This window comes from Bos javanicus, chromosome 13 (assembly GCF_032452875.1).
Source record: "Bos javanicus breed banteng chromosome 13, ARS-OSU_banteng_1.0, whole genome shotgun sequence".
Lineage (NCBI taxonomy): Eukaryota > Metazoa > Chordata > Mammalia > Artiodactyla > Bovidae > Bos > Bos javanicus.
Window position 1 is genome coordinate 2,610,859 of NC_083880.1, and position 23,450 is coordinate 2,634,308.

The 23,450-nt window shown below is 40.5% G+C and overlaps 1 protein-coding gene across 3 annotated transcripts in view; it reads right to left on the reverse strand.

Moving 5' to 3' along the window:
- Positions 1–23,450, reverse strand: part of PAK5 (p21 (RAC1) activated kinase 5) — a 419,175-nt gene that overhangs the window by 198,422 nt on the left and 197,303 nt on the right. For all 3 annotated transcript variants that reach the window (XM_061435602.1, XM_061435603.1, XM_061435604.1), the window contains exon 2: positions 18,062–18,210. The gene's annotated coding sequence lies outside the window, so the exon portion shown is untranslated. The remainder of the gene's footprint in view (positions 1–18,061; positions 18,211–23,450) is intronic.

The following is a 23,450-nucleotide window of genomic DNA, read 5'->3' on the forward strand; positions in this document are numbered from 1 at the left end:
TTTGGCAGTTCCCTGTTGATGAGAGTGTTTTAGAACTAAAACATTCTAAAATTCGTTGCTTTTTTTATGTGTCCAAAAATCTTTCTAAAAGTATTACATACAAACCTGATTTTAAAAAAAAAAGGCTAAAATAAGAGGGACAGTTCAGAATACATTAAATCTCTGTGTTAAATGCAGACGAGAGAATGTGTAGAGAAAAGAGCCAGCTGACCTTGCTTCTTCTGCCCAGAGAAACTTCATTCAAAATGTCCACCCACAGGCCAGTCTTTTGATGAACATCTATTAGCCATGTAGGAGGGTATTTGACAATGGATGAGAAAAACAGCCCCTCTGACTCACTTGATTAAATACTTCCTGGACCAAAGCCAATTCCACCATGATGGGTGGACTGGGGAGTTACTAACTGCATTTAGTCATTTTCATGGTGCCAGCGATGTTACAGGGGAGATAAAGTGATTTCCTTTTGCAAACTAGACAGTCTGAAGTCTTCTTATGCAAAAATACAAATGTCTCCTGGATACATTTAAAAAATGAAAAAATTTTGCTAGGCTCACTCGGTAGTAAAGGAAATATATGAGCACCCCCACCCATGCTACAAATAAGTGACATAAACTAGAGAATGTATACAGAAAATAAACTAATGAAAAAGACAGGATAGCCCCAGGGAACATGGCAATAACAACACTGATCTGGAGACCAAGACTTAGGCCCTCGGAATAGCAAAGGCAAGGTGTTTAAGCTTATGAGAAAGAACCTAGAATGGAGCTTTGGAAGAAAGCTAAAGTTGTTACTGCCTTAGAGGAAGCAAAGTAACACTTCCCCCTAGGAAAACACCATTGATTTAAGCCCTGAGGTTTTCTACATATGAACACTGATGGTGGCTTAGACCGTAAAGAATCTACCTGCAATGTGGGAGACCTGGGTTCAATCCTTGGGTTGGGAAGATCCCCTGGAGAAGGAAATGGCATTCAACCCAGTATTCTTGCCTGGAGAGCTCCATGGACAGAAGAACTTGGCGGGCTACAGTCCATGGGGTTGCCAAGAGTTGGACATGACTGAGTGACTAACACACACACAATCAACTATTACCACAGAAAGAGAAACATCACCAAAATTAAGTTGACAAAATGACAAGCTGGCTTATGCACCCAATAGGATTAGCAGATACATACAAAACAGGTATTTGTAAAGTGTAAAAACATTTAAAAATAGAATAAAGATGAGTATTAGTTGACTGTCAAAAATTTTTTGGTCAATCTATGAACTGATTTAGAGGTGGTAAATTGGTAAAGGACCATGATATTCCATGGGTCATATTTTCCAGAAATTTTCCTGATTTTCCAAACTGTGCATCACCCCAATCAGCTGTCCAATTACTTTGTCCCAAAGATTTCCAGCCTCTCACAACCACTGTCAGATCTCTGTGGTTCAAGGCACCCTGACAAGAACTTTAATTTTTCTGCCCATTATGGTAGTTAAGTCTACCTTGCCACTTACAATAAGTATTGCTTACACATTCTGTTATTCTGGGTCCCATTGTATAAGTGATATTAGGAAGCTCGACTCCCAGACAGCTTTTCTGTACGTCAACCCAGCCAGTAGAGGACAGCCTCCACAAAGCACCCTTCTGCAGAGAATACTTATTATCTTTGTACAAGGAGTATCCTCTGGGCTTTCTTAGTTAGAAACATAGTAAAGTGACAGGTCCTCAGACAGTACCTAAAACTATCTTCACATTCATTTTAACTTCCTTCTTCCATGAGCTATCTGACCCTTTATCAAGATATGGTAAAACTATCATATGATCCAGCAATCTCACTCCTGGGCATATATCTGGAGAAATTCATAACTCATAAAGATACATGAACCCCAGCATTTACTGAAGCACTATTTACAAGAGCCAAGACATGGAAACAACCTAAATGTACATCAACAGATGAATGGATAAAGAATACACAGTATATATATACAATGGATTATTACTCAGCCATAAAAATAATTGGAAAGACTAGAGATCTCTTCAAGAAAGTTGGAGATACCAATGGAATATTTCATGCAAAGATGGGCTCAATAAAGGACAGAAATGTCAAGAATGTAACAGAAGCAGAAGATATTAAGAAGAGGTGGCAAGAATACATGGAAGAACTATACAAGAAAACTATGATGGTGTGGCCACTCACCTAGAGCCAGATACCTTGGAGTGTAAAGTCAAGTGGCCTTAGGAAGCATCACTACAAATAAAGCTAGTGGAGGTGATGAAATTCCAGTTGAGCTATTTCAAATCCTAAAAGATGATGCTGTGAAAGTGCTGCAGTCAATATGCCAACAAATCTGGAAAACTCAGCAGTGGCCACAGGACTGGGAAAGGTCAGATTTCAGTCCAATTCCAAAGAAGGGCAATGCCAAAGAATGTTCAAACTACAGTACAACTGTGTTCATTTCACATGCTAGCAAGGTAATACTCAAAATCCTTCAAGCTAGGTTTCAGTACATGAACCAAGAACTTTCAGATGTACAGGCTGGATCTAGAAAATGCAGAGGAACCAGAAATTAAATTACTAACATCTGTTGGATCATAGAGAATGCAAGGGAATTCCAGAAAAGCATTTACTTCTATTTCACTTCCCTGGAAGAGGGAAAGGCTACCCACTCCACTGTTCTGGCCTAGAGAATTCCATGGACTATAGCAGTGGCCATGGGGTTGCAAATAGTCAGACACAGCTGACTTTCTTTTCACTTCACTTATATTTCATTGACTACACTAAAGCCTTTGACTGTGTGGATCACAACAAACTGTGAAAAATTCTTAAAGAGATGGGAATACCAGACCACCTTACCTGCCTCCTGTGAAACCTATATGCAGGTCAAGAAGGAATAGTTAAAACCAGACATGGAACAGCAGACTGGTTCCAAATCAGGAAAGGAGTATGTCAAGGCTATATACTGTCACTCTGCAATAACTTATATACACCACGGTACACCACGTGAAATGCCAGGCTAGATTAATCACAAGCTGGAATCAAGACTGTTGAGAGAAATATCAGCAACCTCAGATCTGTAGATGATACCACTCTAATGGAAGAAAATGAAGAAGAACTACAGAGTCTCTTGATGAAGATGAAAGGGAGAGTAAAAAAGCTGGCTTAAAACTCAAAATTTTAAAAAACTAAGGTCATGGCATCCAGTCCCATCACTTCTTGGTAAATAGATGGGGAAAAAGCAGGAACAGTGGCAGATGTTATTTTGTTTTCCTGCGCTCCAAAATTACTGTGGATGGATAAAATAAAAAATAAATAAAATGATGAGGGGAAAAAAAAGATGGGGTCAAAGAAGCTGTGGAGTTTTCTCCTCATTTGCTATAGGCCATCGGAGCATATAATCTTCAAGAACCATCCTAGAAACCATAGGGAACAGCTTCAAGAGTCCTTTGCAAAAATACTAAATCTTGAGTTACTGAGGGCTTCTATATCAAAGAAATCCTCACTGTTTCAGCTCCATGTGGGTTCCATCCTCCCCACTATAAACTCAAAGTTTGCTTTAATGTAGGTTTCCTTGGTTTTGAGGGCATAAATTAGCTAGGCACTTCAATTTATCAATGGGTATGCCAAATCTTCCCAGGGAAAGGCTGGTACTTTTCTGTTGACTCTATTCTCTAGTTATCAACTTGGAGGCAATAAGGAGTAGCAGAGAAAGAACTTAAGTTGAATGAGAATTATCATAGGAGGCTTCAGATGAGGTCCTTGTACAGGTAAGGAAGGTTGTTGTTCTATGTCAAGGGAGAACGGATTGCTCCTGTCTTCTAAGATCAGTCCAGTTCAGCTCAGTCATCTCTGACTCTTTGCAAACCCATGGACTTCAGCAATCCAGGCTTCCCTGTCCATCACGAACTCCCAGAGCCTACTTAAACTCATGTCCATCGCACTGGGGATGTCATCCAACCATCTCATCCTCTGTTGTCCCCTTCTCCTCCTGCATTCAAACTTTTCCAGCATCAGAGTCTTTTCCAGTGAAATGGTTCTTCGCATCAGGTGGTCAAAGTGTTGTATTTTCAGCTTCAGCATCACTCCTTCAGAATATTGAGGACTGATTTCCGTTAGGATTGACAGGTTGGATCTCCTTGCAGCCCAAGGAACTCTTAAGAGTCTCATCCAAAACCACAGTTCAAAAGCTTTAATTCTTTGGTGCTCAACTTTCTTTATAGCCCAACACTCACTCACATACATGACTACTGGAAAAATCATAGCCTTCAGTAGAAGGACTTTGCTGGTAAAGTAATGTCTCTGCTTTTTAACATGCTGTCTAATTTGGTCATAGCTTTTCTTCCAAGGAGCAAGTGTCTTCTAATTTCATGGCTACACTCACCATCTGCAGTGATTCTGGAGCTCCAGAAAATAACAATGAAAAATCACTGTTTCCATTGGTTCCGCATCTATTTGCCATGAAATGATGGGACTGCATGTCATGATCTTAGTTTTCTGAATGTTGAGTTTTAAGCCAACTTTTTCACTCTCCTCTTTTACTTTCATCAAGAGGCTCTGTAGATCCTCTTCATTTTCTGCCTTAAGGGGTGGTGTCATCTGCATATCTGAGGTTATTGCTATTTCTTCCAGCAATCTTGATTCCAGCTTGTGCTTCATCCAAACCAGCATTTTCCGTGATGTACTCTGTATATAAGGAGAGTGACAATATATAGCCTTGACATACTCCTTTCCTGATTTAGAACCAGTCTGTTTTTCCATGTCCAGTTCTAACTGTTGCTTCTTGATCTGCATAAAGAATTCTCAGATTTCTCAGATTTTTTCTTTTTAGAATAACTAAAGAGCCTCTTGATGAAAGTGAAAGAAGAGAGTGAAAAAGTTGGCCTAAAACTCAACATTCAGAAAACTAAGATCATGGCATCTGGTCCCATCACTTCATGGCAAGTAGATGGGGAAACAGTGGAAACAAACAGTGATAGACTTTATTTTGGGGGGCTCCAAAATTACTGCAGGTGGTGACTGCAGCCATGAAATTAAAAGACACTTGCTCCTTGGAAGAAAAGTCATGACCAAACTAGACAGTATATTAAAAAACAGAGACATTACTCTGCCAAAAAAGGTCCATCTAGTCAAAGCTATGGTTCATTTCCAAGACAAACCATTCAATATCACAGTAATCCAAGTCTATGCCCCGACCAGTAATGTTGAAGAAGCTGAATGGTTCTATGAAGACCTTCAAGACCCTCTAGAACTAACACCCAAAAAAGAGATGTCCTTTTCATTATAGGGAACTGGAAAGTAAAAGTAGGAAGTCAAGAAATACCTGGAGTAAAGGGAAAATTTGCCCTTGGAGTACAGAATGAAGCAGGGCAAAGGCTAATAGAGTTCTGCAAAGAGAATGCACTGGTCATAGCAAACACCCTCTTCCAACAGCTCAAGAGAAGACTCTACACATAAACATCACCAGATAGTCAATACTGAAATCAGATTGATTATATTCTTTGCAGCCAAAGATGGAGAAGCTCTATACAGTTAGCAAAAACAAGCCTGGGAGCTGACTGTGGCTCAGATCATGAACTCCTTATTGCCAAATTCAGACTTAAATTGAAGAAAGTAGGGAAAACCACTAGATCATTCAGGTATGGCCTAAATAAAATCTCTTACGACTATACAATGGAGTGACAAATAGATTCAAGGGATTAGATCTGATAGACAGTGTGCCTGAAGAACTACTGATGGAAGTTTGTGACACTGTACAGGAGGCAGTGATCAAGACCATCCCCAAGAAAAATAAATGCAAAAAGTAAAACTGGTTGTCTGAGGAGGCCTTACAAACAGCTGTGAGAAGTAGAGAAGTGAAAGACAAAGAAGAAAAGGAAAGATATACCCATTTGAATGCAGAGTGCCAAGGAATAGCAAGGAGATATAAGAAAAACTTCTTCAGTGATCAATGCAAAGAAATAGAATAAAACAATAGAATGGGAATGACTAGAGATCTTTTCAAGAAAATTGGAGATACCAAGGGAACATTTCATGCAAAGATGGGCACAATAAAGGACAGAAATGGTATGTACCTAACAGAAGCAGAAGATATTAAGAAGAGGTGGAAAGAATACACAGAGGAGCTATACACAAAAGATCTTCATGACCCAGGTAATCATGATGGTGTGATGACTCACCTAGAGCCAGACATCCTGGAATGTGAAGTCAGGTGGGCCTTAGAAAGCATCACTATGAACAAAGCTAGTGGAGGTGATGGAATTCCAGTTGAGCTATTCCAAATCCTAAAAGATGATGCTGTGAAAGTGCTGAACTCAATATGCCAGCAAATTTGGAAAGCTCAGCAGTGGCCAGGACTGGAAAAGATCAGTTCTCATTCCAATCCCAAAGAAAGGCAATGCCAAAGAATGCTCAAACTACCGCACAATTGCACTCATCTCACACGCTATCAAAGTAATGCTCAAATTTCTCCAAGCCAGGCTTCAACAGCTCATGAACCATGAACTTACAGATGTTCAAGCTGGATTTATAAAAGCCAGAGGAACCAGAGATGAAATTGCCAACATCCACTGGATCATCAAAAAAGCAAGAGAGTTCCAGAAAAACATCTACTTCTGCTTTATTGAGTTTGCCAAAGCCTTTGACTGTGTGGATCACAACAAACTGTGGGAAATTATTAAAGAGATGGGAATACCAGACCACCTGACCTGCCTTCTTGGGACACATTCAGTAAATCTTTAATCCAATTTTCTGTTGATGGGCAGGACTTTGACCTGAGGCCAAACTATGGTGGATGTAATGATGATAATGGTGACCTGCTTCAAAATGTCCCATGCATGCACTACTGTATTCAGTGCCTCAGACCCTGAAGCAGGCCACCACTGACCAACACTCCATCGAAGACTCCTGGACACTCATGCACATATCCGGATCAGTTTCTTCCAAGATGGCTTAGGGAAATTTAGGAGTCAAGGTTCTCAAGTTCATCCACTTAAATGAACTCATCCCAGATCTCAGCATCCCTATCCGGGCCCTGAATCTTACAAAGTTGTGTATTGAGTCTCAAAGTTCCATATAGTTAAAGTTATTGTTTTTCCAATAGATGTGAGAATTGGACCATAAGGAAGACTGAGCACCGAAGAACTGATGCTTTTGAACTATGGTGCTGGCAAAGACTGTTGAGAGTCTCTTGGACAACAAGGAGATCAAACCAATCAATCCTAAAGGAAATCAACCCTGAATATTCATTGGAAGGACTAATGCTGAAGCTGCAGCTCCAATACTTTGGGGGCCTGATGCGAAGAATCAACTAATTGGATAAGACCCTGATCTGGGAAAATTGAGGGCAGGAGAAGAAGAGGGCAACATAGGATGAGACAGTTGGGTGGTATCATTGACTCAATGAACATGAGTTTGAAAAACTCTGGGAGATAGTAAAGGACAGGGAAGCCTGGAGTGCCAAAGTCCACTGGGTCACAAAGAGTCAGATACAACTGAGCAACTGAACAATAACATCAAAAAAGTGGTCATCTTATTCTACAATCTGTATAATTATCATTGTATGTTATAGCTATTAGATATCCCAACATTTAACTACCTACCTAAGTCTCATCTGGATTTACTACAGGTGGATTCTTGCATAATGATTACCTCCCATTGAACAAGTGTGAACAAGTGTGATGGTAATATATATCAGGATTAATTTTCACTCCAATTACCACACCAAAAACTTTGTGGTCCCTATTACTTTCAGACAGGTGAGTAATCCAATTCCCAAATCCTATCCACAGGGTATCTTTCTACAACCACTTGTTTTAGCTCAGTTTCCTAGGGACAAGCACTAACAGATAATGCCTTAATTGGAAAATGCAATCCCAAGGCAGAAGGAAATAAATGAAGCAAGGAAGAATAAGAAGCAAGAAAAAGTGCTATGTTACTATCCTATACACTGCATTATGATGAACCACAAAGAAACATAGCCAGGAGTTCAGCAAATGTATCTGCTAAGTGACACAGGAAGCAAGTACATACACCTCTAAGCAAGTACATACACCAAGGAACAGGCCACCAGAGAGACACATGGAAAGTGACTTTATCTGCCTTGCGCCTTCTCTCTCCCACCTCTAGAGCAAGCTGCTAAGGATATAGGTCGATGTTTTTCAGTCAGGTACAGTTTTATCCCCCAGGGTGACACAAATAGAGATATTTCATATCTAGAGATCCTATTCTTATTATTGTCACAATTGGGAGAAGCTACTGGCATCTGTGAGTAGAGGCCAAGAATAACTTTAAACATACTACAATGCACAGGACAGTCCCCCACAATAAGAATTATTCAGCGCAAAACATCTTAATGCTACTGTGACAAAACCTGTTTCAGATAATGGGAAAGCTGAAAGAAAATGAAGAGGTGCCTAAGGTGTGTCTAACAAAACAACCAACAGGAAAAAGACAGATGTGGAAGACATTTCACAAAAAAGAAACACCAATGGAGAACAAAATATGAAAAAACTGGAACCTCTTTAGTAAACAGGGAACTCAAATCATGGTAAGACACCATTTCTCACTCAACTGAGTAGCGAAAATTAAGATCTTGAGGACACAGAGCATGGGGAGACTTGGTCTCTGGAGGAATTCTCATTTTTCTATTGTGCTGGTCAGGAGTGGAAATTGCTACTGTCTCTTTGGGAAAGAGTTTAGTCTCATGTTGTAAAGTTGAACACGTGCATATTTAAAGTGAACACTCATACCAGTTTTCCCGAGACTGTCCTAGTTTTAATGCTGGAAATCCTGTATCTTAGGAAATTCTGAAGTTCCAAGTAAACTGGATAATTGGCCACCTGTATATCCCAGCAGTCTGTTCCTATGTATGTAACCCTAAACAACTCTTGCACAAGCACCAGGAGATATATAAAAAATAATTATAATATCATTTTCATAACAGCAGAAAATAGACATAATGGTAGAGTCCATGTACAAGAGAATAAATGGTGAGATATTCAGGCAATGTAATATTTTCTAGCTGTGAAAATGAACTACATTTACATGTAACAATATGGATGAATCTTAGAAACAACCATTCGATAAAATGAGTAAATCTGTTGACTCTGAGTATGAGGTAACTACAAAACTCAAAAGGAAGCAAAAACAGGGCTTCCTGGGTGGCTCAGTGATAAAGAACTTGCCTGCTGATGCAGGAGACACGGTTTCGACCCTGGTTTGGGAAGACTCCACATGTTGCGGAGGAACTAAACCCATGCACCACAACTGAGCCTGTGCTCTGGAGCCTGGGAATTGCGACTACTGAGCCCACGGCCCACACCTGCTGAAGCCTGCATGCCCTAGAGCCCAGGCTCCACAGCAAGAGAAGATACCCCAGTGAGAAGCCATGTACCGCAGCCACAGAAGAGCCCCCACTCACGGTAACTAGAGAAAAGCTAGAGCAGCAATGAAGACCCAGCACCACCAAAGGTAGATGAATATTTTTTTCAAAAAAAGGAAACAATAATCAAATATTTCATACAGATATATTCATGTTTGGTCCAATTTCTTTTTAAGCAAGAACATGGTAAATGGTAGACAAATTTAATATAGCATCTCTATAGGGGAGGGGAAAGGAGGAAATGGAATGGAAGGCTCCCTTCTCCCCAAAGAAAAATTAATACAACTAATCAATTATTACATCCCCAGAAAGTGTTCACTAGGTTTTGTATCTTTGCTGTCAACTTTAATGGTGTTATTGATTTCTTTTTTGGCTATGCTATTTTCTGTTTATTTTACCTCCTTTTTTTTTTTTTTTAAACCCTTCTTTATCTCACTTTTTAGAAATAGATTGGTAAAGAAGAATGAATGTAATACAGTCCCTGAGCTAACAAGTGTGGGTGAGTATTTTGGCCCGGCTTGCCAGTCAAAGGTCTTGCCAGCATGTATTTCCAGTCAAGTTCTCATTCTGCTTCCAAGGAGCTGGGGATCCTAATGTCAGCCTGTTAAGTCTTATGCTAGAATTGGCTGTACCTGGTCACTTGGGAAGCACCATACTTAAAACACAGGCCCCAGAGAGCAGTAAAAGCTCAGGAAAACTGCAGAATAGGGCTGCTGTTTAATTTACACAGTTTAGTCCCAGAGTGAAGAAATCCATGAACGGAAAATTACCATTTCACACACACATCCCAGTGGAAACACACAGGCACAGATCTCCCTATAAATATGTTCCTAGCCTGCCCCAGAAACTTGACCTTGGAGGGTCCAGAGCCTTGGAAGTTTGAGTTTGGGACCATAATCCAAAAATTTTTTTGTTTTTCTACAAAAACCCATTCAGTGTGCTTAGCACACTTACAGAAGTTGTACCACAGAAAGAGAGTCTATCATGTTAGTCTGCATCATTGCATTACCTCCCTGAAACCACAAACACCGTCACACACTGAAAATTTCTTACATTCAGGCCCACTCCAAACTTCACCTTTTTCTCCAAGTACCCATCACAGTATTTTCTTCCTTCTTTCCTCCCTCCCTTTCTCTCTTTGAAATAAACACAAATACTATTATTCTGCCTGCAAGTTAACTTTTGTCTTCCTGAATTCTGGTACTATTTTTTGTGTTTCTAGTCTTTTTTTTTTAATTAATTTTATTTTATTTTTAAACTTTACATAATTGTATTAGTTTTGCCAAATATCAAAATGAATCCGCCACAGGTATACATGTGTTAAATCTTGATCCCTTTGGTGCGCGATGCTCAGCCCTTCCCTTCCCTGCACCCCTGATGCCTTCACTTCCAAATTATCTGACAGCATCATGGGACACCTTTTTTGTGTGTCTCTGAACACATTCTACTGTCCTTGCCTTAAACATGCTTCTTCTTTATTTTTTCTGAGGAACAACTACTCACCTTGTACGATTTTTAAAATTTATTTTACTTTTATTTTTGGCCGAGCGACCTGTGGGAGTCCAGTTCTCCACCCAGGGATCAACCCCCCCGCCCCCTCCCCCGGCATTGGAAGTGTGGAGTCTTAACCACTGGACCACCAGGGAAGCCCCACCTTGTACATTTTAATCAATATGTTTCTCTTCTTGGTAAATTGCAATCTCCCTTCCTGCTTATGTCTTTGAAACTCTTCTTACCAAAATCCCTCAAGTTTGGACTATTTCTGCAGCCCTCAAATTTGGACTGGCTGTGTGATTTGCTTTGGCCTACAAAGCAGAGGTGACATCTGAGCCTAGGCTGCAAAAAACCATTCACGCTCTTAAACTTTTCTCAGCCCATGAGGGTGGGCCTGGACTAGTCTGCTGGAGAACTGAGTTTCCCAATCAGTTACCAGATATGCACCTCAGACTGTCTGAAAGGCACCTGAAGCCACCTCAGACTATCGAAACCCCAGTCCACCTGTCAGCTGATTGCAGGCAAACCAATAAACCAAGCCCAGGTCAGAACTCAGGTCACAGAGACTTATGAGCAATAATACATGCTTATTGTCTCAAGCTACTAAGTTACGGGCTTATTCATTATGCAGCAACAATGGATGTTCTTTCCTGATCTGATTTAATAGCTGCAACATCTACCATAGCCCTTTATATCACTACATAGCTTCTTGTGTTTCTCTTCCACAAATGTTCAAGCTATTTAAAAACAGGACAAATTTTTATTTTGCACCACAAAACCTAACAGCACCTGCCAATTTTTCAATAAATGAGCGTCAGAAAAATATCAACGATAATTAGCTAATTAAGGATTATAATTATGGCCAAAGGATGGCTTTGGAGGTAGACAAATCAGAATTTGAATCGTAATTCAGTTTTCTATATGTGTTACTCCACAGATTTTGGCTAACCTCAGACAACTTTATCTGCCCATGTATAAACTGAAACTAGAATTATATATATGCCGCAGGATTGTGGTTATAAGGTATATATTCCCTTTGCCTCCAACCTGGGGCAGAGCATTGTTGTTGTTCAGTAGTGTTGTTCAGTCGCTCAGTCATGTCCCACTCCTTGTGACCCCATGGACTGCAGCATACCCGGCTTCCCTGTCCTTTACTATCTCCTGGAGTTTATTCAAACTCAGGTCCATTGAGTTGGTGATGCCATCCAACCATCTCATCCTCTGTAGCCCCTTCTCTTCCTGCCCTCAATCTTTCCCAGTATCAGGGTCTTATCCAGTGAGTTGGCTCTTGGCATCAGGTGGCCAAAGTATTGGAGCTTCAGCTTCAGCATCGGTCCTTCCAGTGAATATTCAGGGTTGATTCCCTTTAGGATTGATCTCCTTGCTGTCCAAGGGACTCTCAAGAATCTTCAGCAGCACAGTTCGAAAACATCAGTTTTTCAGTGCTCAGCCTTTTTTACAGTCCAACGCTCAAAACCATACATGACTACTGGAAAAACCATAGCTTTAACTATATGGACTTTCATTAGCAAAGTGATGTCTCTGGTTTTTAATATGCTGTCTAGGTTTGTCATAGCTTTTCTTCCAAGGAGCAAGCGTCTTTTAATTTCGTGGCTACAGTCACCATCCACAGTAATTTTGGAGCCCAAGAAAATAAAGTCTGTCAGTTTCCACTTTTTACCCATCTAGGTGCCATGAAGTGATGGGACCAGATGCCATGATCTTAGTTTGGCATGGGACCGGGTGAGTGGTCAACAAATGAGAATAAAAGCATAACATGTATGTAAAGGACCTTCCTGATGGTCCAGTGGTTAGGACGCTGCCTGCCAATGCAGGGGACACAGGTTTGATCTCTAGTACTGTAAGATTCCACATTATGTGGGGCAACTAAGTCCGTGCATCACAACCGCTGAACCCACATACCTCAAGCCTGTGCTGGGCAATAAGAGAAGCCACCACAATGAGAAGCCCATGGTGAAGAGTAGCTCCAGCTCACCACAACTAGAGAAAGCTTGCATGAAGGAATGAAGACCTAGCACAGCCAAATACATTTTTTAAATGTATGAAAATAATAAAAAATTAAAATGTACAAAAAGCATTTAGTATAGTACACAGCTTGCTGTTGCTGCTGCTGTCTCTTCAGTCATGTCCGACTCTGTGCGACCCCACAGACAGCAGCCCACCAGGCTCCCCCGTCCCTGGGATTCTCCAGGCAAGATCACTGGACTGGGTTGCCATTTCCTTCTCCAATGCATGAAAGAGAAAAGTGAAAGTGAAGTCGCTTAGTTGTGTCCGACTCTTTCCAGCCCCATGGACTGGAGCCTTTCAGGCTCCTCTGTCCATAGGGTTTTTCCAGGCAAGAGCACTGGAGTGGGGTGCCATCACCTTCTCTGGTACATAGCTTACAGGTACTCAAAAAATATAATTAATTAATGTGACCTATGGTTTATTAACGTGATCATGATCATCATCATTGCTGTCACTTCTTATAGGAGAACTACAGGTGTTCCATCCATAATTCCTTGGCATCGCCTCTGTACATGCTGACCCGATGGTAGCTTCCAATGGCAAACACCTGGGACTCTCTCACTCCCATATGTAACACCCCTCACTCCCACCCAGAAGAGCAGCCCTCAACCAAGGCAGATGGGAGAATGTGGCTATGTCCCCCAATTTCCCTTCCCTTGGTTAGGATAAATCCAAGGTATGTTTTCTACTATATCTAGAATTGCCAAATGAGGCTGTGCACCTTGTCACAGCAGTGATAAAATACATTTCCTGTCTTTCTTCTCTTCCCTACTCTACAACAAAGATATATACTAGCATCATCCCCACATATACACCAGTAGCTATAGAATCACCATCTGATTCTAGGGAACTCAACCGAAAATAATACTACTCTTAGGTTTATTTTACCCTTATTGCTTCAGAATCTAATTGCTTCTCCTAGTAATTCTGACTTCCATTTAAGGCCTAGCCTTTTAATGATCTCTCCAGCTAATCAGAGTTGTATCCAGCCCACTGATGACAAAACCAAGCACAGAATGTGGTGTGCCGTCTTTTGTCTTCTTGGATGCTTTCATCATGGCTCAATTCTCTGAGTATATGAGGACAAAGTGAAATTGTAGTTGATCTTGGGTAGCTCTGTGCTCCTCCTGATGGGCATATGAAACCCTGGCATTGACTCTTGGCCAAGACAGAGGTAAAACATACTAGCTTAGTGATTTGTACTATGCTCTTAAGAGTAAAAACCTACCCTAGGTATCCTGGACCATTTTGTCTATGCTGTTCACTAAAATGTATGAATGTGAAAGTGAAAGTCACTCAGTCACGTTAGACTCTTTGCAACCCCACAGACTATGTAGTCCATGGAATTCTCCGGGCCAGAAAACTGGAATGGGTAGCCTTTCCCTTCTCCAGGGGATCTTCCCAACCCAGAGTTGAACCTGGGATCAACCTGCATTGCAGGTGGATTCTTCAGCTGAGCCACAAGGAAAGCCCAGGAATACTGGAGTAGCTTATCCCTTCTCCAGCAGATCTGCCCGACCCAGGAATTGAACCAGGGTCTCCTGCATTGCAGGTGGATTCATTACCAACTGAGCTATCAGGAAAAGACAAAAATGTATGGATTGATGGTTTGTACTTGTTTATCTGTATGCAAAGCTGCTTTTGTGGAATATAAAATACCCCTCAGTAAGTTTGAGCTTTGGCTCCTTTGAGACACATTTATTTTGGTGGTTCATGATCAGAAGACAAAGTATATCCTGTTTGGTGGAATGGGGACTATACCTGGACATCTCAGTCCTCAGAGATGTTTTCTGAGCTTGCATTCACCTGCTGGACCCTATCCTGTGCCTTTGTGTGTATACTTGGAGGAATCTTTACAATTATCTGATGCTATATTACTATATAGTTATACTATATATACTATATAGTATAGTATACTATACTATATATAACACTATATATAACTATATCTGACATTATATAACGGCTTCACTGAGGCTCTCTTATGACAATTGAAGCCTTTTGATAGCAGTCTGGTATGGAGGAAGGAAGGGACTATAGCAAGCAAATCTAGAACTATTTCAGAAAGATATGACTCTTAGAAAGCAGGGCCCAGTATTTTGCTGAGTTTTGTTGTTCAACTGAGTTTTCATGAAAACCCCTCCTAACATAGACTTGAGGTTGGTCCATGCTCCAACAGTGGCTGTGGGCTTCTTGAAATCTTGGACCCCCTGCCAAGGTCACTGCATAATTCTTTGTCCTCCCACCACCACCTGTGAGCTCTGCCCAATGGATACATACTCCAATATAGAAGCCCTGTCTTTGGAGAGCATCAGTTTCTCTGGTAAGCATTGGTTGAATCTACATACTGCTGTCTTTTTTTTTTAAATTGAAGTACAATTACATTTCAGGTATAAAGCAAAATGATTTAGTTATACACACATACATATATATGCATATATGAGTGTGAAAGTGTTAGTCATTCAGTTGTATCCAACTCTTTGCGACCCCATGGACTGTAGCTTGCCAGGCTCCTTTACTCTCTGAGCCACCAGGAAAGCGCATATGTACATATTTTGAAAGTGCATATGTATATATTCTTTTTCAAATTCTTTTCCATTATAGGTTATTACAAGATAGTGAATACAGTTTCCTGTGCTATATAGTAGGTCTCATTGTTTACCTACTTTATATATAGTATTTTTTCTGTTAATCTCAAGCTCCTAATTTATCCCTCTCTTTCTCTATTCTCCCTTTGTTAATCTTAAGTTTGTTTTCTGTGAGTTTGATTCTGTATTTTAAAAAAGTTCACTTTTATTATATTTTTATATTCCATATATAAGTGATATCATATGACATTTCCTGCCCGAGTTACTTTTTATGGATAACTAATATTCCACTGTGTATATGTACTACATAAATAGTTCTCTGTGCTTTACAGCAGGACCTTGTGGTTTATCCCTTCTCCTTATAATAGCTTATATCTGACACCTCCAACCTCCCACCCTGTCCCTCTCGCTTGGCAACCACCAGTCTGTTCTCTATCTCTATGATTCTGTTTCTGTTTCATAGATAGGTTCATTTGTCTCATATTCTAGATTTCACATATAAGTGATATCATATGATATTTGCCTTTCCTTTTCTGACTTATTTCACTTAGTATGATAATCTCTAGGGCCATCCATGTTGTTGTAAATGGTATCATTTCATTCTTTTTTAAGGCTGAATAATATACCATTGATAATACATATATATAAATGATATAGTCCATCGATATATATATTTGATATTTATGATATATCTATCAATGATATTCTGCTATATATATGATATTTAATGATAAGAGCTGTTCATATATGTTGGAAACAATTCCTTACATATTCCCATCTTTTTAAAACATCAATTTTAAGTAGTATTTTCATCTTCTCTTTAATGCTCCACCTAGGAATAATCCATAGGAAAGTTTTAGTCTTTAAGTTATGCTTCGCTAAGCTAAGCCATTGGTCCTTTAAAAAACTCATTTCTTATCCAGAAAGGTACCCTTAATATGCACTATCTCTCTGTGACTCAAGTAACACTGTTCTCAGAAGTTAGGAACCATGCAGGAATGAAGGGAGTTTTTATAAAAGCATCTGGAAGGCTCAAGTCTCCAAGTGTTGCCTTGAACATGAGATTTCAGGGCAGAATTTTATGTCTTCTCACAGTGTGACATCAACCTCCTCTAAATTTCAGAAGCCACAAATATATACATCATAGACTGAAACAGCAAAATAAATTACCATTATGTTATGGTAACCACCATAAACCAGCAAAATAACCACCATTATATACCAATGGTTATAAATCACCACTCTCAAGGGACTCTTGAGAGTCCCTTGAACAGCAAGGAGATCAAACCAGTCCATCCAAAAGGAAATCAGTCCTGAATATTCATTGGAAGGATTGGTGCTGAAGCTGAAACTCCATTACTTTGGTCACCTGATGTGAAGAACTGACTCATTAGAAAAGACCCTGATGCTGGGAAAGATTGAAGGCAGGAGGAGAAGGGAGAGACAGAGGATGAGATGGTTAGATGGCATTACTGACTCAATGGACATGAGTTTGAGCAAGCTGTGGGAGCTGGTGATGGACAGGGAGGCCTGGCGAGCTGCAGTCCATGAGGTGGCTAAGAGTCAAACATGACTGAGTGACTGAACTGAACTAAACTGACTGTACATTAAAACTCAAATAGCAGCATACCTTACATATGACAATTAGAATTATGTTTGGGAATTCACAAAGGACATTGGTGATCATCTAGTTTAAACTGGCAGAAGGACATCCAAAACCTATTTTAAATCCATCTGTTCTCAGTGCCAGGTCTCTAAGCCAACTCATCATGCTCACTTGCCTAGGGGACAGTGTCCTATTTTCCACAATGACTGAGCACTACCCCTACCTAAATAACAGTCTTTTTCAAATATAACATAAACTCACTTCTTTACTATTAACCCTCCAAACACTTCTGTCTTTGCTAGAGTAAAGTCAAGACAATTGTCCATATCTAAAGACTCTGCAACTTCCTCTCTATATCATGCTTCTCCAAATACCCTCTTGAACACCTGGATTCTGGTTCATAGCACATGTAAGATCCTATCTTCAAGCTTTTACCCTGTGGGCTCTTTTCCATCACTCAGAATTCTCTGAGTGGTCTTCTCTTTATACTGAAACAGAAGTTGCCCTTTATTTATTCTTTACCTCATTAACCTGTTTATCATGTTCATAAACATAAATGGCTGCCAGCCTCTTTTGCATTTACTGACTTGCATTTACTCCTTGGTATCTGGGGACAATTGGTTTTAGGACCCTTGTGGATACCAAAACCCATGGCTGCTCAAGTCTCTTGCATAAAATGGCATAGGAAAGTCAGCCCTCTGTATTCATGGATTCCCCATCCAAGGGTTTAACAAGGATGCTGAACATGAGGATAGGGAGGTCCAACTCTACTTACCTCCTCCCACTAGAATGTCAGCTCTTTCAAAGCTGTGCCCCTGCCTTTTTTGTGTACTATCACATCCCTAAGTGCCTAGAACAATGTGCAGACATGTAGAAGTCACTCAGTAAATATATACTGAATAAAAAAGGCACTTTTGTGTTTTCTTACCACTGCATGATTTAAAATTTTAAAAGGAAAAAAACGTAACATAATTTATTACCCTACCTTTTTTATGATGGCTGTGGATGAATCAGACTCCAGAGGAGTGTGGCTATTTCTGTTCTGCAACTTTTTGTTGGTGCTCTTCACTGCTCTTCATTTTTCTTCAGTGTTCATTTTGGCAAGAGGTGGGAACATTTTGCCATAGTGTATTTCTGCAACAACATGGTACCAACATGAGTCAGAACCCCACCAACATTATGCTTTGTTTAAAAATAAACATAAAACCTCATTTACTTCATGCTCTCCTCCATGCTGTACATCCCCTCTTTACTGTTTCAACACTTTTCCTCAATATGCAGCTACAGACCTGCATGTTACTACCTGGACACCCCTAGGCAATGTCAGGTTCCCTTAGCACTGCCTGCACCAGTCACAGCACTTCCTCTAATCATTCCACTGTGAGTCCACCTCTCCCACTGATGGTGAGCCCCCTCTGGGGATAGGAACTACACCTTTGGCCTGTGAATCCTTAGTCTCACTCACTCTCTAGTAATTATATGAGTTGAATACAGCTGATTCTCATTATTTGTAGTAGTTATGTTCTATAGAGTTGCCTGTGATACTGAATGAGTGATGCTGAACCATTTGACTGAGGAAACACACGGTTAGGTTTATGTTCATCTTTGGCCTCAACACTTGTACCACTCACTCAATACACAACCTTGTTGTATGGTTTTATGTTAATTTCCACGTAAAGACACCTTATTTAATTGTTGTTGTTGTTCAGTTGCTCAGTCATGTCCGAGTCTTTGAGACCTCATAAACTGCAGCACCCCAGACTTCCCTGTCCTTCACTATCTTCCAGAGTTTGCTCAACTTATGTTCATTGAGTTTGTGGTGACATCGAACTATCTCATCCTCTGTTGCCCCCTTCTCCCCCTGCCTTCAATCTTTCCAGCATGAAGGTCTACTTCAATAAGTTGGCTCTTTGCATAAGGTAATCAAAGTATTAGAGCTTCAGCCTCAGTCCTTCCAGTGAATATTTAGGATTGATTTCCTTTAGGATTGACAGGTTTGATCTCCTTTGCAGTCAAAGGGACTCTTAAGAGTCTTCTCCAGCAGCACAATTGGAAAGTAGCAATTGCTCGGCATTCAGACTTCTTTACAGTAGAACACTAATATCCATACCTCATGACTATTGGAAAAACCATAGCCTTGGCTATATAAACTTTTGTCAGCAAAGTGATGTTTCTGCTTTTTAATATGCTTTCTAGGTTTGTCATAGCTCTTCTTCCAAGGAGCAAGAGTCTTGTTATTTCAAGGCTGCAGTCATTGTCTGCAATGATTTTGGAGCCCAAGAATATAAAATCTGTCACTGTTGCCATTGTTATTCCACATATTTGCCATGAAGGGATGGGACTGGATACAATGATCTTAGTTTTCTGAATGTTGAGTTTTAAGCCAGATTTTTCACTCTTTTCACCTTCAGCAAGAGACTCTTTAGTTCCTCTTTGCTTTCTGCAATGAGGGTGGTGTCATCTGCGTGTCTGAGGTTGTTGATGTTTCTCCTGGCAATACTGATTTCAGCTTGCGCTTCATCCAGCCCAGCATTTCACATGATGTACTCTGCATATAAGTTAAATAAGCAGGGTGACAATATTCAGCCTGGATGTACTCCTTTTCCAATTCTGAACCAGTCCGTTGTTACATATCCGATTCTAACTGGTGCTTCTTGACCTGCATACAGGTTTCTCAAGAGGCAGGTAAGGTAGTCTGTTTTTCCCATTTCTTTAAGAATTTCCCACAGTTTGTTGTGATCCACACAGTCAAAAGTTTTAGTGTAGTTAATGAAGCAGAAGTAGATGTTTTTCTGGAACTCTCTTGCTTTTTCCATGATCCAATGGATACTAGCAATTTGATCTCTGGTTCCTCTGCCTTTTCTATATCCAGCTTGTACACCTGGAAATTCTCAGTTCACATATCACTGAAGTCTATCTTGGAGAATTTTGAGTATTACCTTGTTAGCATGTAAAATGAGTGCAATTGTCTGGTAGTTTGAACATTCTTTGGGATTGCCTTTCTTTGGGATTGAAATGAAAACTGACCTTTTCCAGTCCTGTGGCCACTGCTGAGCTTTCCAAATTTGCTGGCATATTGAGTGCAGCACTTTTATAGCATCATCTTTTAGGATCTGAAATAGCTCAGCTGGAACTCCATCACATCCACTAGCTTTGTTCATAATGATGCTTCCTAAAGTGCACTTGACTTTGCATTCCAGGATGTCTGGCTCTAGGTGAGTGTTCACTCCATCGTGGCTATCTGGGTCATTAAGATCTTTTCTATATAGTTCTTCTGTGTATTCTTGCCACCTCTTCTCAGTATTTTCTGCTTCTGTTAGGTCCATACTATTTCTGTCCTTTATTGTGTCCATCTTTGCATGAAATATTCCCTTGGTATCTCTAATTTTCCTGAAGAGCTCTCTAGTCTCTCCCAATCTAGTCTTCCTTTATTTCTTTGCACTGATTACTTAGAAAGGCTTTCTTATCTCTCCTTGCTATTCTTTGGAATTCTGCATTCAGATGGATATATCTTTTCTTTTCCCTTGCCTTTGACTTCTCTTTTCTCAGCTATTTTCTCCTCAGACAACCATTTTGCCTTCTTGCATTTCTTTTCTTGGGGTAGTTTTGATCACTGCCTCCTTTACGATGTCACAAACCTCCATCCATAATTCTTCAGGCACTGTCTATCAAATCTAATACCTTGAATTTATTTGTCACTTCCATTGTATAATCATAAAGGATTTGGTTTAGGTCATACCTGAATGGCCTAGTGGTTTTCCATATGTTCTTCAGTTGAAGTTTGAATTTTTCAATAAGGAGTTCATGATCTGAGCCACAGTCAGCTCCCAGTCTTGTTTTTGCTGACTGTATAGAGCTATTCCATCTTTGGCTGCAGAGGAGATAATCTGATTTCAGTATTGCCCATCCGGTGTTGTCCATGAGTAGAGTCATCTTTTGTGTTGTTGCAAGAGGGTGAATGCTATGACCAGTGCGTTCTCTTGGCAAAACCCTGTTGGCCTTTGCCCTGCTTCATTTTGTACACCAAGACCAAACTTGCCTGTTATTCCAGGTATCTTTTGCCTTTCTAATTTTGCATTCCATTCCCCTGTAATGAAAAGGACGTCTTTTTTTTTTTTTTTTTTTGGTGTTAGTTCTAGAAGGTCTTGTAGGTGTAGAAATCAAGACCTTGTAGACCTACAAGACCTTATTTAATACCTGTTTATTCATTGAAAGTCAACCCACAGCCAAGAATACTGTAACTCATGCCTGAGCCAAGTTTATCCAAGACACATGGATACTCGATAAGGTACATCACAGCCTCCCAGCATTTAGGAACACTAGACAACACTTTAGCACTCTGCTCTGGTGAATGGCTGGTGGACATTTCCAACAGCAAAATCACCAAGAAAAAGCACAGAAATACAAAAACATAAGAAGGTGGCTTGAAAATACAAAATCCATCAATAATGAGGATTGGATGAATACACACTGGTGAATTATATGCACTGCCATTGAAATGGGCAAAAAATAAATACTATTGATAGCATATAAAGAGGCTAATAAAGATTTCATATACCTCGTGAACAAGTCAGAAACTGAAGGCTGTTATTCTCGTCCATCCTAATAAAAGGACAAATTCCAGATATCACCCAATTTCAGACAAGCTCAAAGAAAACTTCTTTGAAAATAATTACAGGTTGAGAGTCTACCTTATTGATTAGGCATAACCCAAAGTGCTCTCCAAAAGATGGCTCCATTTTTCGCCTGAGATTATAAGAAATACCCGCTGTTATTTCATTATGTGCATTAGTTAACTGTAGGTATACAACGTGATATTTCCGAGACATTTTTTTCTATAACAATGCCAATACTTTGTGACACAAACAGCAAAGATTTTATACTTCCACTATCTACTTTCTAATGCATTTGAAGGACATTTAAGACTTCCTTAAGAATACAGATTTTATGTTTTAAGCCTGCTGCAAAATTTTTCCAATTAAATTTACTTCTCAAAATTTTAAACTGGTTAAATTTAACTCTGATTTAATTGTAGTTCATAGGAAGTAATTTCTTAGTAAAATCGCCATTGCAAAAGCATGCCCTGTGTTTTAAACTACCATTCCTTCGATCAATAGGATTTGCAGAAGGTGATGTTTTGTGTAGAAACAGAAGGATGATTCTAGAAACTCAGTTCCAAAGTGTTCAAAGTCTGAAAAAATATAGGTAGACACAGCTTCCTCTTAAAGTCTTGTGAGACTCTCTTCATATATTTCAGAGTATCAGAAGAAGTCATCCTGCCAGGAAATGCAATTTCAGAATTGATAAAACCATATGAGGGGAGAGAACAAGATGGCAGAGGAGTAGGAGGATGTGGAGTACATCTCTCTCCATGGATACATCAGGAATATACCTTCAGACACAGAAGTGCATGCAGAACTCCAGCTGAGAGCAGACAGGAGGACCTGACCAGCGGAAAAGAATATATGCTGCTGCTACTGCTGCTAAGTCGCTTCAGTTGTGTCTGACTCTGTGCGACCCCATAGATGGCAGCCCAGCAGGCTCCCCCATCCCTGGGATTCTCCAGGCAAGAACACCGGAGTGGGTTGCTGTTTCCTTCTCCAATGTATAAAAGTGAAAAGTGAAAGTGAAGTCGCTCAGTCGCGCCTGACTCTTAGCAACCCCATGGACTGCAGCCCACCAGGCTCCTCTGTCCATGGGATTTTCCAGGCAAGAGTACTGGAGTGGGTTGCCATTGCCTTCTCTGAAAGAATATATAGAACCACGCAAAACTCTGTAGGATGAAGGAACTAGGGGAAAAAACAGGAGTGTTAGTAGGACTGGACCTGCTCTCGGCAGGTGGGGGAACTGAAGCAGAGGTCTGATCCCCACACTGGGGCACCTGTCTGAGTCAGAGGAGAAACATTTAAGACTGAGAATGAAACAGCTGATCTGTGGCAGCCAAAACGGAATAAGAATGAGACAGTCCTTGCCTCAGCCATACAAACCCTGGACAGGGACACAGGTCCCATGGAAGGTGCAGCGGCTGGGAGCTGGAGTTTGGGGATTGTGGAGCAATCCCAGGGCGAGGGCTGCTGTTGACTGTGGAGAGATGGATCGAGGGGATGTGAGGGAGGAGATTGTGGTGGGAAATGCCTGTGGAGGAAAGCTAGGCAGCCATGGAAGCAAGGCGATACTGCCGAGTCAGACGTAGTGGGTGGAGCCATCACCATAGCCTCTCTCTCTCACTACACACCAGCATCAGGAGCTGAACAATAGAGAGGCTGGCCCATCAAATGCCTGATGCACTGAACTATAGAGTAGTACCCCACCTAGGGTTCTCCTTTAAGAGACTGATGCACCAAAATACAGAGTAGGACCCCACCCAGAGTGCC